Genomic DNA, 6,000 nt, shown 5'->3' with positions numbered 1-6,000 from the left:
CTGAGCTGGCTTGTCTTCATTTGCATGTACTTCAACTTAATTTCTGCTGCTAGTGAAAAGTTGTTTAGTATACTTTGTGCTAATTTGACATACAGGATGTAAGGCTGCTGGAAACCTTTTTTCCATGTAAAGAGATCTTAATATGGTGATCCTCTGGCAGGGGTTGGCTGCAAGGTGTTTTGCCATGTTTTTAAATGCTATGAGAAGATGTCTGGAAATTCTGAGTACTTTCTCCTGAGACTATTATGTAGTTTCTAGTTTTATAATTGAAAAAGTAACACTGAACAATTTTAGCAACTGCTTGTATATTTTCTATTGAAAATATAGAGCCTTTATTGAGCCATGGTGGATATGTGGAAATCCAAAGCTTTTACCTCACAAATATGATTTGTTAGGAGCTACAGATGTGAAGAGACCTGTGATGTAAGGACCATTGACTTCCTAATACCTATTGCCTGACAGCACTAACTTTTAAGGGTAAATAGCCACTTAGCTTTGGTTTTTGTTGAAGAAACTTGACAGTGACCAGGATGGTTCACTATGATGAAACTCTCTCACCTACCTGAAAGGGAAGAAGAGGCATTCTGTTATTGAGGTAGTGCTCCTGGAGGTGCTCTGTCTCTTGGTTTTATCTGCTGGTTTTTTTTTTCCTAAGGGCTACTTGGAGTTCCCCAGTTGTGATTTTTTTCACTGAGGTGAGACTAGGGAATCCTGAAGTATTGTTGACTATTAACCAGTGAAATGCATTTAAGATGACAAAAGAAGTATGCATATTTGGTCTTTCCTGAAGTTACATCTTGTATAAAAAGCTCAAACTTCTACAGATAATCTGCTCTATCTCCCACCATAAAACTTCTTACTCTGGGCCAAGGTTGGGACCTTGGTGCCCAAAACTTTTATATTGCGCTCAGTTTTGTCCCAGTCTCTTAAAAGATACTATTCCTCCTCTTCTATACTAGTCCTGTATTGCTTTCCTTTTAACAGTTATGTATTGAACATAAAAACCCACAAAATTCTATAGGACTACTACATAAGCATTCAGTATCAATCCCAGAAGGGCTGTAAGAATATATGAAACTTCTGTGAAGGGGAAAAAAATAAAGATCTCTGGGACTCGAGGATATAATAACAAAATTGAAATATGTGATGAGTTTTAAAAACAAGACCAGGTCCTGTAATTGATGTGATTTGACAGCTGTGATTTCCTCTTCAGAAATCAGAGACAGAGCCTGCAAATAAGTCACTTATGAGGTAAATTGCAGATCTATCAGCAAGGACAGCTAGCAGGGCTTCAGGTTGTTTTAGATATGGAAGGGAAATACTTCTTTCTCTACTTCTGTGTTCATACTGAGCTCTCTGCTGGAAAATTTCAGGCTATAAAGTAGGTGTTAGGAAAAAAAATAGAAGGTCAGTATTATTTTAAATACAAACATTTCCTTACTCACAATTAATGTAATAGGGCTAAAACTCAACTGTACTTTGTATAATATTCTCCAAAAAGCCATAACCATTTTTCAGAAATATCTCAATTCTGCAGAAATAGGCTTGGTTGAACTCGCTCTTCTCTCCTTGACTATTTTGAAGTTTGGCTGGGAAACAGGCACCCCAAATTCATTAAAAAGGCAGAAATTAATGTCTGTGAAGATGACAGCCTTTTCTATAGCAGCAGCAAAAAGGACTATCAGCAGAATTGGCATCTGGCCCTGGAAGCAAAACATTCTGAGCTTCTGCTAAAGCTTCCAAAAGAAGCATGATAATGAGGTTTTAGAAAATTCCTAGGCTGTCTTGATTTCATACACAGTCTAATCCTACTGCTCAACTTTGGTGATTAAGGTAAATAATATAGAAAATACTGTCTTGGGCCAAGAAACAGTAAGATATGATGTATTTCTTTTTTTGTGGTTCACTAAGGTAGTCTCCCCTTTTGCTGGGATTTAAGCTTAATATGAACTTAGTCATTGTTGGGGTGCACGGACTCACTGCTTGCTAACACATCTGACTAGCAGTTGGGATGTCCAAGGCTCAGAGGGAAAGCTGATGTGTTACCAGCACTACTATCGGCCTAAGGGTGGAAGACACCAATTGTGTCACCTTGGCTGAGCTATAGAAAGCAGGTGAACTTCTAAGCTGGGAATGTCTCATGTTTGGGGTTCTTTGTGTTGCTTTTTGTTTTGGTGTAGGTTGGAGGGTTTTGTGCATAGCTTACAAAAGTTTCTGCTTTAATAGCCTTCCCTTCTTGATTCTGATTCTAAATTTTTTCCATTGTGCACTGAGACTGGAGGAGTTTGAAATATTTTCAGACTAAAAAAATTCTTCTGCACTTTCCTTACTGCCTCTTTTGGCTGCAGCAGGCCTGTATCAATACTGTTGATCTGAGTTTCGTTAAAGGTTTTTATGCATCAAGTTTACTAATCAGGACTGGTCTTTTAATAAATGTTTAACGGGATTAAAATAAAAGTTGTCACTAATTTACAAACCTTTGCCTTTTAGTGTACATAAGGTCATCTCTTGGGTAAGAATTATTTTTTAATTTTTCTTATGAAACACATAAGATGTGGCAGTAAAATCTAAAAATGCCTGACCTGGAAGGGTATGAAAGAATTTAGAAACTTCTGCAGTTAACTGTCATCAGTGATTTTAACTGGTTTTTTAGGGACATGCTCACTCAGCTACCTTTATTGATTCTGCTGTAACTGAGAATTGATGTATTGGCAGTAAAAATGCATATTCTCCCACAGTTCCATTGTCTCCTCTTGCTGCTCAGTATGCGCCTCCAAACACTGCTCTCCATTGGTACGTAACTCCAGTTGGAGAACACAAGAGCTTTTAAAAGTGTTCTGGTTAATTTAAATGTGGTGTCAATAAACAAGTTCACAGATTTATCAGCCAGGTATTTACCCAGTCATAAACTGTTTTTTTTTTTAATTAGCCCTAATACATTTAAGTTTTCAAAATGAAACTTCCCTGTAAATGTTCTTATTTACTGCTATATAAAGATCTAAACTTTAAAAAAGAAAAAACAACCTTTTATGTTTTTTACAGGATCAAAATTAACTGATTTTTTTAAAGCAGATTAAAAGCATAATATTCTTTATCTGTCCCCCCTGCAGATCACAGCATAGCAATTTATTTTTTTCTAGTTACCAGTTGCCGTGAAAAACTAAAACTTTGCTTCTCTAAAGATCTAAACCTGTGCTTCTAGCAGCACAGTACAGCTGCATTAGTTGTACCATATTAAATTACAAATTTGTTCAGGTTTGAGCACGGGTTATTTTGCCTGCACTGCCCTGTGCAAAACTACGAAGAGATTCCTGGTTAAGGCTGCACAAGCTGGAAAGGGAAAAGTTAAACACATGTGCTGAAGCTCTATTTTATGTTAAGATCTTATTGTAGTATTACTCAAGGCCCATGTAGAAGTAGAGAGTAGATCTTCCAAAAGAAGATTATTGAAAAGCAGCAAACACAGCCTGAGGTACTGATAGAATCAGAGTTCTTCATGCCTGTGCTCTGATGTTTGTGTGTAAATGAGAATTCCCATAGGGCAGCATTCCCCAGGTTATCTTTAAGAAATAAAATAAAAAATCATTTGTACACAAAAGGTTGTATTGTCTGCTCTTGGGATCTGCAGAAATGCTGCATTTTGGTAGTCACTTCTGCCTTGCACCTGGCAAGGGTCATAAATGTGTGTGTGTGTGTATGTGAGCTTGTTCTATTCTTACAAGGACCTTGAAGACACAAGGTTATTTGGGCTCACCCATCCTTGAAAGGATTTTTAGGTTCTTTGGTTACATGTTAAGTAGCCTGGAACACTTGACCTGAAAGCTGTGTATTGCAACTGCTGCATCAGACACTTGACTGAGTAATCGGCCATGTAATTACTAGCCAAATATAAAGGCTTGGGATATAAGCCAAATTTCTGGCTACTGATCATCCATGCCATAAAGGGTTAATGCAGTCTGACAGCTAAAGCCTGGGCAGCAGTTTAATATTTGGACATGGTTTAGAAGTTAAGATGGGTGAGAGCTGGGCTGTGGGAATGCAAGCTGTGCTCTCCATATTTGCCTTGCAGCTGGAGAACAGCCCATGACCCATCCCATCTCCTGTATGGCTGTGGCCATTGTGTCTGTGGTGTGCTGTGCTCTCCTCTCCTGGGAAAGGTGCCCAGAACTGGAGAAGAACATTCCGTGACCCAGTGACATGCTGTCTGCCTTCGGAGATGGGCTTAGTGCAGTAAGTAACTTACATGAGGTTAAGTGGATCCCAAAGGTCTTCCTTCAGCTGGCTTTTACAAGGGTGCCAAGTACTGGAATCCTTCTGGCTGCTAGGCAGTGCAGGTTTGTAAGGGCCAGGCTGGATGTGTTTCTGGGGCGAAGGAAGGGCTTAATACAGCAGTAAGTTCTCTATTGACACTTTCATTTGTGGCTGCATTCAGTGAGTTGCAGCTTCAGCACTTGGCTACCTCACACTGCGCAAGTGGACAGGACAGCACCACTGTCCTGAGATGACTCGGAGATGTTTTGAAGATGGATGCTGATGAGGAATGCTCTCCGCAGTTCTCTTGCATGAGTCCTTCTCATATGGCAGAACGCACGAGGACACAGAGGAAACTTCTTCCTCCAATCTTTCCATGCTAATTTGAGGAAAATAGGGCAGTATATGGGGTAACTCTCCTGTCTCTTCTTTGCTGAATATCTTGTCTCCTCTTTCCATGGAGCTTTGCCAGGCACTGACCTAACGGTAGCATTCCACTAAGAGCTTTAAAGCATCAGATGCTTAGGATAACAGGAATAGCAAAGGCAGCAGTTGTGTCCTAACTCTCGCCCTTGTACCCACAGCAATAGTAAAGCAATATTTTTTGGTCAGATTGGGAAGCCTTTTTCCATAGTTTCCTCACCCTTGATAAACCTGTGGGCTATTTGTGTAGGAAGTTTGTGATTTTTGGGTCTATAGTGGAAAGTGGAGTATGTGATTAGAGGGAATCTGGAGGAACATTTGCATGTATGCTTTTCCAGGAAGTGGAAAGGATTTGGGAAGAAAGGAACAGATTAGTGATTGCATGTTCTGTTTGCTGCAATGACAAGGTATTTCAATTGTTAGACTGAAGAGCAGACTATTCAGTTTCCAGTAGTGGGTATTGGCTAGTAGAAAAATACAAAGATAGGGCAACTATAGATATGATAGTACGTTCTGGTATGCTCCCCCAGTTTATGCAATTCCTCCACTAATTTCTGTTGCAAAATTTAAATTGGGATGATATCTCTGCATTTAGCAATTTTAGATGGGTGGTTTTTTGCATTAATTAGTTATTTTGGAGGTTTATGGAAATACCTACAGCTTCACGTGCCAATGCATTCCCCCAGCTTTAGCTGCATGTGTGTAAAAGTAGTGGGTTTTGTTTGGCTATCTGCCTGTTGGATTTAATGTTTCCTGGTTCTTCTGCTGGAAGAATGAGTGAGCAGTTATCTTCCAGTTTTCCCCATGCCACTTCTGACTTGTAGGCCTGCATTAGGCTTCCTCATCTGTCTCATCTGTACTGAAGGTATAGGTTCTGAATATCTTAGCACTGCTTTTTTGCCAGTGAACATGTGGCATTTGTAGTTCTTTGTTGCAAGGCTGGGCCTGTTTTCTGAGTGACAATAGTCACTTTGGGATGGCTTTCAGTTGGCATTTCCACAATACATGTGGAAGTCACTTCACTGTCTTCTGAGCATGCAAAAATAGAGTGCTCTCCTCCTCCAGTCCTCTTTCAATACTTGCACATTAGCCTACAGCATACTGCAAATACATTGAATTCTACAGTGATTGCTCTGAACCCTCGGCTGGTAAACAACTGTTGAAATCTTCTAATTTAAGTTAGAAAAAAACTGAAGGCATTAACAGAATGTGAACTAAACTACCTTCTGCTGCTTCTCTTGTGCCTCTTTCTTACAAAGTCAGCTCTGGAGTGTTTTTTTGGAGGTGGATGTACCTTTGTGTTTGGGGATGATGTTGACTGAGAAG

The sequence above is a fragment of the Motacilla alba genome, chromosome 3, assembly GCF_015832195.1.
Source record: "Motacilla alba alba isolate MOTALB_02 chromosome 3, Motacilla_alba_V1.0_pri, whole genome shotgun sequence".
NCBI classification, from domain to species: domain Eukaryota; kingdom Metazoa; phylum Chordata; class Aves; order Passeriformes; family Motacillidae; genus Motacilla; species Motacilla alba.
This window is presented reverse-complemented; position numbering follows the sequence as displayed.